The sequence below is a fragment of the Pocillopora damicornis genome, chromosome 11 (assembly GCF_964200805.1).
Source record: "Pocillopora damicornis chromosome 11, jaPocDami1.2, whole genome shotgun sequence".
NCBI classification, from domain to species: domain Eukaryota; kingdom Metazoa; phylum Cnidaria; class Anthozoa; order Scleractinia; family Pocilloporidae; genus Pocillopora; species Pocillopora damicornis.
Window position 1 is genome coordinate 17,815,226 of NC_142680.1, and position 10,503 is coordinate 17,825,728.

Consider the following 10,503-nt stretch of genomic DNA (forward strand, 5'->3'; position numbering starts at 1 on the left):
AGCTATAAAGAGGTTTTTTCAAAAACAACATATATTAACAGATGTCTTTATCCTTGAAATTTTTTTTCAGCTCTTATTTAAAGCGCGTTCTTGAATGAAATTTATCAGCCAGTGGGACACCTTTTAAGGGGTTTATTGATACAAATCATACCCTGAAATTCCAAGATAGATGTATGCGTATAAATATCCAATTGCCTCGACGGACAGTTCGTTCAACCAATTTAGGACGAGTAGGATGCATTGAGAAGTTTTTAGAGCTGATAATATAAAGAATTATAGCATTTTATTGTTTCATGGCTAGGTGGTTGCTGCGAAGAAGTATTCGTCCGTGTTGCCAGCAGTTCCAAAAATCCACAGCGAAAGGAGGAAAACCGTTTTAAGAGCTGTACCATGATTGCGACGACAAACTTAACAGAGGGTGGAACACAGACGGAAGCACATGAATTATTGCCATGTTCCCCCACCTGGGTAGTTGGGATTCAACAACAATCGATTTCTTTCTCAGCAGTTAACATTTTCCTCTCCATCACAGCATTTCTTGGGAATTTTATAATCCTTGCTGCCCTTAACAAGGAATCTTACCTTCATCCACCGTCCAAACTCTTGTATTGTTGTCTGGCAACAACTGATCTTTTGGTTGGTCTTGTTACTCAGCCTCTCGCTGCTACTTATTGGATGTCAAGCTATGCATTATGTGGAGTGTCTTTGTTGACATTGACGGCCTTAAGCATGGACAGAAATCTCGCTCTGTTGTTAGCAATAAGATACAGACAAATAGTAACTTTAAAGCGCACGTGTATAATTACAGCTACTTTTTGGATTTTTTCCGTCGCCGCTGCCTCATTTTCCTTTTTGCATACTCGAATAAGCTTTTGGTATGGTATTGTAGTCAACTTTCATGCTCGGTAATCTCAATCTCTTCGTACACAAACATATTTCGCACTCTCAGGCATCATCAGGCTCAAATACAAGATCATGTTCAACAACAGTCGAGCCTAACAACTGCACTAAACATGGCAAGATACAGGAAGGAAGTGAGCCGTTTGTTATGTACCAAAAGTTATAGTGTTGCTTGTGCTCACTTATAGAAAAACTTATTCTTCACATGTAGTCGTTATTGATGCAATAACAACAATTTTAACATATTTTAAATCCACTTTGAACCCGTTTCTTTTCTGCTGGAAAGTCAAAGAAGTAAGACAATCAGTAAAGTAGACAATCGGACGAGCACTTTGCTTTCCAAAAACTTAGATATATTTTCTAGGAATCGTTAATCAGGCGTAATTTGAAGGGAAAGAGAAAAGAACATCCAATGAAACAAACACGATTTACAGCATCTGCTGTGGTTTAGATGCTTTGGTGTTTGCCTAATTATACTAATAAAATATCAGATAAAAAACACAGTATCATTGTTTGGCAATATCACCCGTCAGCAAAAAATAAAAATTGAAAGAGAGAATTAACATAACCCAGATGCCGAGAGGCGCTTTCTGTTTGACAAGGCCTCTGCGAACTCGCTGCTTGTTTTCTCGCCAAATCCTAAAACTGTCTTCTGCTCATTCTATGTTTTTAAATTTGATCTAATAAGCCATATAATAGCAACGCACTATTGAAGGCTAAACTACTCCCGATTATAAGCGCACGATTTATGAGAACTGAACGAAACGAACTGTTATAGATGGAAATATGTTTCAGCCTTGAAAGAGAAAGGGTAAATAGTGAATGGGAGATGTTTTTGAAGTTAGGAAAGTTAATAAAGATAAAAATTGGATGAACGGTGTGTTGGTTTAATTGCTTTTATATTTTTTACCTTTAGTGTAGTTCCTTTGATTTTGGGGGATCGTATGGTTTCCAATGCGGAACGGAGAGGGTCAGTCGTCGCTAACAGAGTACAACGGGGAGACTAAAGAATAAGGAGTCTACTGTATATGTAGTTGGGAAATTGATCGTCGCAGTTTCTAACAATAGATGGCTTTCTTTTGACGATAGATCGTTTGTCCGAAAGAAACTTTGAAGGGTAAGAAAAAAATAGATAGAATTGACACATATTAAATATATTAAAAGAAAAATTCGAAACGAATGGTCGGTACACACCATATTATTTTGCAGGAGGAAAAGAAATACGGAATTTAATTATAGGATATTTTCTCTTGTTATTATATGTAATATATTATGTTACATTATATGTATATTAAAAGAAGCGAGACCTTAAGTCAAATATTTCTCATTTAAATTTCGAATGAAACTTTCATGTTTGATAATTCTGACTGCAATAAATGGTCCCTATTTTCCGATCACTTGAGAGACCAAAACAATTTTTTTCTGAGTGACGCAAAAACTAAAAAATGCATATTTAAAATAATAATAATAATAATAATAATAATAATAATAATAATAATAGTAACAATTTCTTGACTATTCCAATATTTTGACATTTTGGGGGATGTTTTCAAACAACGAAACGAAAGGTTAAACAGTTTTTTTTTCAAATTTCTTGACATCTGCGGCCATCGATTTTCAGTTGTCAGTTAGATGTGTTCGGAATTATGACTGTTTTCAATTTATTTCAAGATTGTTTCCGTGTGACATAAACAATTTGTGAGAGTTTAATTTTTGCGGATGGAGACAATTTGCGCTTTGTAGGAAAAAAAAAATCATGTCTTTCTCTGATAGGCGATTAGTCGATAGATGTGTCGAGGAAGTCAGAAAACAAAGAATGCGCTCTGGATACTTGCAATTGACCTTTGCAATGTTTTATTGAAGGCAAATTTTCCACGAGAACGTAGTTTTGCGGATCGACAAGTATCCTGAAAATCAATCTAAGTATGCCGTTTTGAACCAATGCCTCCTTTTTCTTTATCTACAGAGGTTTACTTTTTAAAATATTAAACGGACAGAGGTTTGTATCTTTAAATTTTTTTATGAACTCTTATTTGAAATGCGATCTTCAATGAGATTTATTTAGAGGAACACCTTATGGGGTTTATTGATGCAGGTTACACCCTCCAAATTTCAAGAAAGTTGTATATGTATTGTCACGTAATAGTCTCGACGGACAGTTCGTTCAATCAATTTAAAAAGAGTAGGATGTATTGAGGAAACTTTTGATGTTCATAGTACATACAAAAAAAAAGAAGATTAAATTGTTTTTGGGCCGGTGGTTTCTGTGATGAAGAATTATTCCTCGTTGCTAGCAGGTCCTAAAAAATGGTAACGAAAGGAGGAAGACCGTTTTAAGAGCTGCACAATGATTGCGACGGCAAATTCCACATAGGGTGGAACACAGACGGAAACATATGAAGTATTTCAATGCTCTCTCTCCTTTTTTGTTGGGTTACGACAACAATCAATTCATTTTTTGAGCAGTTAACATTTTCCTCTCCATCACAGTATTTCTTGGGAAATTCATTCCTCCTCGTTGCCCTAAACAAGGAATTTTTGTTTCATCCGCCGTTCAAACTCTTGTATCGTCGTCTGGCAACATCCACTCTCTTTGTTGGTCTTGTTAGCCAGCCTCTCCACGCTACTTGTTAGATGTCTTTGGTTCACGAACACTGGAATATTTGTCGATACTCAAGGGGCGTAGTCTTCATATCAAGCTTTGCATTATGTTCAGTTTCATCACAGTTGATGTTGACAGCCATAGGCGTGGACAGACTTCTCGCTCTGTTTTTGGGGATAAGACAGAGACAAACAGCGACTTTAAAGCGTTCATGTATCGTTACAGCTACTGTTTGGATTTTACCCATCGCCGCTGGATCATTTTCCATTTCACATACTCAAATAACCATTATTTTGATATAGCATTATGTGAGGTTCTCAATGGGGTTAACTTATAGCCATAAAACCGCAAAAAACATTTGACCATTAAGCATAAAAATTGTCAAATTACTTAACCGTTAGTCGTATAAAATTTTAACCTCGAAAATTATAATCTGGTAACAACTCATAGAATTATGTTAATCGGTCGCCGTAACATGGCCAACATTTCAACCTTTAGCCGTAAAAGCCATAACCCCATTGAAAACCTCATACTATTACAGTGAGCCCATAATTCTCAAATGCGAGTTTTTTGGCTTTGATCGTTTAGCCTTGGAAAATGAAATTTGCTCGAATTTCGAGAATTCAGATAATGTTGACGTCAATACTAAATTAAACGGGAAGCAAGGTTGTCAAGCTTGCAATGTTTTGCTATTTTTCGAAGACAAGGAAGATCCTCAGCCATAGGAAATGTTATCATTCAAATTATTGCTCGGTGTTACTGCTCTCTGGTTGCAAGTTTCTTGCAATTGTCTGGGGAAAAGAGGAAACAAAAATGTTAAAGAGCGCAAATTGCCGTTAGCAGTTTTCAGGAGAGTGCCTTGCAGATGCACGGATCCTACAACGTAATTGTAGTCCAGTCCATTTCCCTAGTTTATCGTTGCAAGAGAGAAACTTACTTAGGTTGTACTGTGATAGATCTTGTGGTGAATATCAAATATTTCAAAGGGGTAAACACTAAAGCCTGAAGTTCCCTATGAAAAAAAAAAGAATAAAATTTTTCATATTTCATGTTTAATTACATCAGGAGTAATAAATGTGTGATGTAAAAAACCGAAATATTGTGTACTTAATGATTGAGTGGTGAGGCCGGACGGAAAAAAAATTTGGTCATGATCTAAGGACCGAGGGCAACGAGGTCCTTGCTTCATAGCCTACGAGTAGCCGTACTCACCCCCGATGGGGAAACGGAAGCGAGGGAACGTCTACGCAAACCTTACACTAATCGTGTTCCGTCACTCTAATTTATGGAAAATAATGTTAGTTGATGATGTTTTTTTTGCAAAGTGACACGTGTTAGCGTAAGTGTAATCATTTTCCATTTTTTCAGGTAAATTTGCAATTTAGCGTCCGGGTTCAAATTTATACTTTGCTTTAAGGATGTAGGAAAAGATTATGATCGTTTTTTTTGGTGTAGAGTTAGAAGAGGACGATGTTTGATTAACATTGCGCTCACGAAACTAGATTTCAACGTCCTTGCAGTTTCTGCTTGCATTTGTATATAGTGCCACGGCCGTCGAAAAGAGTTGGATCATTTGCCACAGAATCTCAAGGATTTCAAAGATTTCTTCAAGAGATAGTTACGTTGCAAACGTGAAGAAAGAGCGACTCTTTACTCAGTCGAAAGAATCGCTGCAAGAAACAATTAGCTTTAATTTAGCTTCGCAGCACCGTTCGTAAAGAGACCGAAAGTTGAGGGCGGACAATCCTCTTGGCCCAAGTACATTAAGATCGTGCACTTGGTCTTCTGTGATAGCTTTAACGGACGACACAATAAATATAGTGACCACTTTCTTCAAGAGAGAAGAAGCGACTGATCACTAGCGCTATTTGATGCAATAAAGATTTTTCATAGCCAGTTGGTAACGAAACGGAGACATCGAAAAACATATCTATTGCTTTCTGCTGTTCTCCTTGAAATGTTTCTATCCTAAACGTCGCGCAAACTCTCCTTAAAACCTCGTCGTAGATCGCTGTTATCTGAAAAGTTGACCGTGAAAACATTTTGTTCACATTCTTGTTTGTTAATATGAAAATTAATTACCAACTCGAACCAATCAGAATTGAGGAAAGAATCGACAAATGGGGTTAACCAATAAAACACCATTATATATTTTCCTGCAAAAGGGTGACGTGACGGAACACGATTGGCGTCAGGTTTGCGTAGACGTTGCCTCGCCTCCGTTTCACCTTGGCGGGGGAGGGTACGGCTACACGTAGGCTACTTGCTTCATGACCGAGAGCCAAATATTTTCTCGTCCGGCCCCACCGTATTCGGTCAATAAGCATTTTATAGAACGGCATACATGCACATAAAAATGATATAATTAAAGTTTTCGTTTTCATTTCGATTAACCCAGAGAAGGGAAGGGAATAAGCTAAAACACAAGTGATTTGGATACCCAAAACATTGTGACAGCGGGAGTTCGGAAGTTTGGGAAAAGTGATTCATTCATTTTGTTGTTTCATTTTTAAAACATCAGCCGCATCGTCAACATCTCGGTAAGTGCGATTGAAAATCTTTTCTAGTCACTCGATTTTTATCAGCTTTAGTTATATAATAATTGTAGAGAGGTAAGGCTTTTACTGATGACAAAGCCTAGTAGCTGTTTTTCCGAGCTTTGTGTTTGCAAGATGTAGCTATGTCTCGTTTCGAGCGTTAGCCCTTCACTAAAGCGGCTTATGGCGCGATTCAATAGCCACCTCAGTGAAAAAGAATTCGTTCTACGGTGACTTGTTAATCTCTGTGGCTTTATACCGTTTAAGTTATTCTCATTAACTAATGTTATTAAGTATCGTTCAATTTGAGAAATTGATGATCATAAAACTAAAATCAGACATTTATTTATGTTGTGGACTGTCCCTCGCTGAAGGAAACCGTGGTGCTTCATTATGTGGTTTTCCGGTGGCTATGATCTACCTTAGCTATTAATTTGACTTTTTTTAGGAAGGTTGAACGAACGATTCAGAGATCGCGCTAGATTCGAATTCTACTTCTACAGAAGCGTTTCGTGGTCGAGATACCTTTCACGTAAATCTTTGGACACTAGCGAAATGTTCTAAGGTACATGTTTTTCAAAGGGCCGTAACCTGTTACTTTTTCTGTTAAAATGCAGAGTCTCGCATAAGAAGATAAGTCATGACGCTCCACGCTCACGAAGAGAGATGTTTTAATTTTCTGTTATTACATGTATAGTACTAAGCGTACTTTTTCCGTGGAACGAATGCTTCATATCTCCACCGTTAAATTGCTTTCTTCAAAACTTTATGGTTTTATACAATGAATTTCAATCTCATTAGCTAAGATTGTTCAGCATTGTTTAATTTGAGAAACTTATTGTTTCCAGAATCACGTGATCAAAAACTAAAATATAACGTGGACTGTCCTTTACTGATGTCAGAATATATTCGCGGTGTTACAACTCGTGGTTTTTCAGTTTCCGTAATTTTCATTAATAATTCACGTAAACTTTGTTCGCTTTTTGTGAAAATACCAAAATCTCCCATAAGAAGAGAGGTCAGTCTAAGACACCGCATGCTCACGAAGAAAGATGTTATAATCCTCTGTGAGGAACTGAAGGAAGTGTCACTGATCACTGAGCCTACTTTTCAGATGCAATTAGTTTAAGAAGCCCTGCCGTTAAATTGGTTGAGAGGCTTTGTTACGCTTTGAAACAAACATTGCCTATTTATGCTAATAAATAATAATAAGTAGTATAAATACACAGTACCATGATATAGTATTCTAACCCTGTCGCCAAAAAGAAAAATTGAATGACAGAATTCCTATCGCCCAGATGCCGAGAGATGTTATCTCCTTGACTTTCCTACGACGCACTGTATGGCAGGGCCTCCACTAACTCGCAGCTCGTTTTCTTGCCTAAAGCTAAAGTCCATTCCATGTAGTCTAAGAAATGCGGGAAATTGACCGTCGCAGTTTGTAAGAATAGATGACTTTCTTTTGGGAGAGATCGTTTGTCAGAAATAAAAATATGAACGGCAAGAAAAAACAAGATATAATTGACACACATGGAACATTCTAAAGGGAAATTCAAAACAGATGGTCGGTAGTCACTGCATGCGGAGAAAAGAGAAATAAGGAATTTTTACGATATTTTCTCATATGTTTGCAAAAAAGCGAGACTCTTAGTCAAATAATTTGAGTTTAAATTTTGAATTCAAACTTCATTCCAAATAGTTGTGACTACAATGAATGGTCTTTATTTGCCGATCACAAGAAAACCCAAATCGATATTTTTCTGAGTACCTCAAAAACAGAAAAATGCATATTAAAAAAAAAAAAAGTAATAATTTTTAGAATCTTTCAATATGTTGACATTTTAATAGGCATATCCACCATCCAGTATTAAAAGCTTTAAAGACTCAACGATGACTTCGATCCATTTTGTCAATCCGTGACTATAAATCGATCAATTTTGGCTGCTCAGCGTTCGCCAGAGGAACTTTAAATTAATAATACGAGGACAATGTAACCAAAGAATTTAAGATCACAAAAAGCTGCCCTTCGAATGACCCTGAAAGAAATTAAGGAGGATGGAATAATCAATAAATATTGGTATGGCTTTCTAAGAGTGTGATAAGGGCGGATGTTCTACTGAAAAGACAGAATGGAAGGAAGGAAGGAAATAAATAATTTGAATTTTCATAATTTCTTCTTCCATCTTCTCTATAGTTTTACAAAGAGGAGGTACACAGCTGGTAGGCGCGTAGTCGATAGATGTTTGGAGCAAGCCTGAAAGCAAAGAATGTGCTCTGGATACTTACAATTGATTTGTAGTTTTTCATTTGGCTGAAGATAGTAGACTTTCGTGATGTTTTATTGAACGCGATTTTTCAGCAGGAGCGTCATTTTGCGGATCGACAAATATCCTAAAAATCAATTTAGGTTTACCGTTCCGGGCCAATTCCTATTTTTTTCTATTATTATATATATATATATATATATATATATATATATATATATATATATATATATATATATATATATAGGAAGTTTGCGAGTCGATTTTCGCGTGGAACAGTGCTCAATACGTTGAAGCAGAGCAGAATAATTATTATGAGAGGAAAAAAGGACGTAACTACATTTCCCGACAAGCCTGTTTCGTGAATCGCTTCATATATATATATATATATATATATATATATATATATATATATATATATATATATATATATATATATATGATGAGGCCCAGAAGGCCGAAACAGTACTGTCTGCAGTTAGATATAGCTCTTTGGCATACAAAGCTTCGCTTTCATGTCCAAATTGAGCACTCTACTAGGATGAGTCATTGCTGCTAGCATTATGCATGCTCACTAGTTTATCTAGTTTGAGCACTCTGGCATGACTTAGATGATACCACACGTGTGAGATCACTTGGGGTGGCTACATAGCCTTACCTTCATCCTAGCATCAGCACTGCACTGATGAGGCCCAGAAGGCCGAAACAGTACTGTCTGCAGTTAGTTATATATATATATATATATATATATATATATATATATATATATATATATATATATATATATATATATATATATATATATATATATATATATAACTAACTGCAGACAGTACTGTTTCGGCCTTCTGGGCCTCATCAGTGCAGTGCTGATGTTAGGATGGAGGTAAGGCTATACAGCCACCCCAAGTGATCTCACACGTGTGGTATCATCTAAGCCATGCCAGAGTGCTCAAACTAGATAAACTAGTGAGCATGCACATATGCATATATATATATATATATATATATATATATATATATATATATATATATATATATATATATATATATATGGAGAGGTTTGTGATCTTCATCCTTAAAAGTTTTATCAGCTCTTATTTAAAATGCGTTCCTGAGTGAAATTTATCAGCCAGAGGGACACTTTTAAGGAGTTGATTTATGCAAAGCATGTCCTAAAAATTTCAAGAAAGGTGTGAATGTATAAATATATAATATAAGGAAGATTTTAGAGTTGATAATATAAAGAATTAAAAGATTTAATTGTTTCTTGGCCAGGTGGAAGAAGTATTATCCCGTGTTGCTAGCAGTTCCAAAAAACCGTAGCGAAACAAAGAAAGCCGTTTTAAGAGCTACACCATGATTGCGATGACAAACCACGGTGGTTCGTTGCTAGGTTTTTTCCTCCCGGAAGCGCGGGCGCGTGAATGTCTGCGGTAATTGCCATTAGCATTCCAACGTAAAGCAATATAGCGGCAAATTTAAGTGAAGTCGTGTTCGATTTAAGAGGCCAAACAGATTTTTCACAGAGGGGAAAAACATTTTGGAACGCAAGTGAACTGGAGCTGAAGTTTTCTTTTGAGCGGGAGTGGATGAAGGCGGTCAGGCGAGCAAAAAGACGACCAAACTATGGTATGGGGAAGATGAATAGCGGACTGGAAGAGGTTTGCGGCAACAAACTTGAGCTTTGTGGTCCACTGGTGGATGGCTACCTTTTAGAAATTGGAGAACAGATTGCTTCGAAACTAAGTCGCTCAAAAGCAACATCATTGGTAGGCCCAGTTGTCATCTTCATTCCGTGGCAGATATTTCGTCACATAACAGTTTTGTTCAGGGGCTGTAGCGGAGAAGTGAAATTTAATGAAAGAAAATCAAAAATTACTTCGACACTATCTTGTATGCAAGCAGTGGAGAAAGTGTTTTCGCCGGCGAGATTCGAAGGCCAGGATGTTCTTAGAAAAAGACATTTCAGTCAACAACCGAAATCAAAGGGAAAGCTTTCGTCTGTTTACAAAGGCAGGTCAGCCGTTGTTCTATCTAAAAACACTCCTTTTGTTGTTGAATACAACCTCAAAAGTCAGAAGGCTATGGTGACATTCTATATTCAACGGTACACGGCAGAGGATTTTGTTTTCGACAAAAGCTTACAAAGTCTCATTAATAAACAAGGTAATATTAATTAATATTATGAGGTTAGTGT

General features: G+C 36.7%; 1 pseudogene; it reads right to left on the reverse strand.

Annotated features, from left to right (window-relative positions):
• Positions 1–10,381: 10,381 nt before the first annotated feature.
• Positions 10,382–10,503, reverse strand: part of LOC149037915 (uncharacterized) — a 7,918-nt pseudogene continuing 7,796 nt past the window's right edge.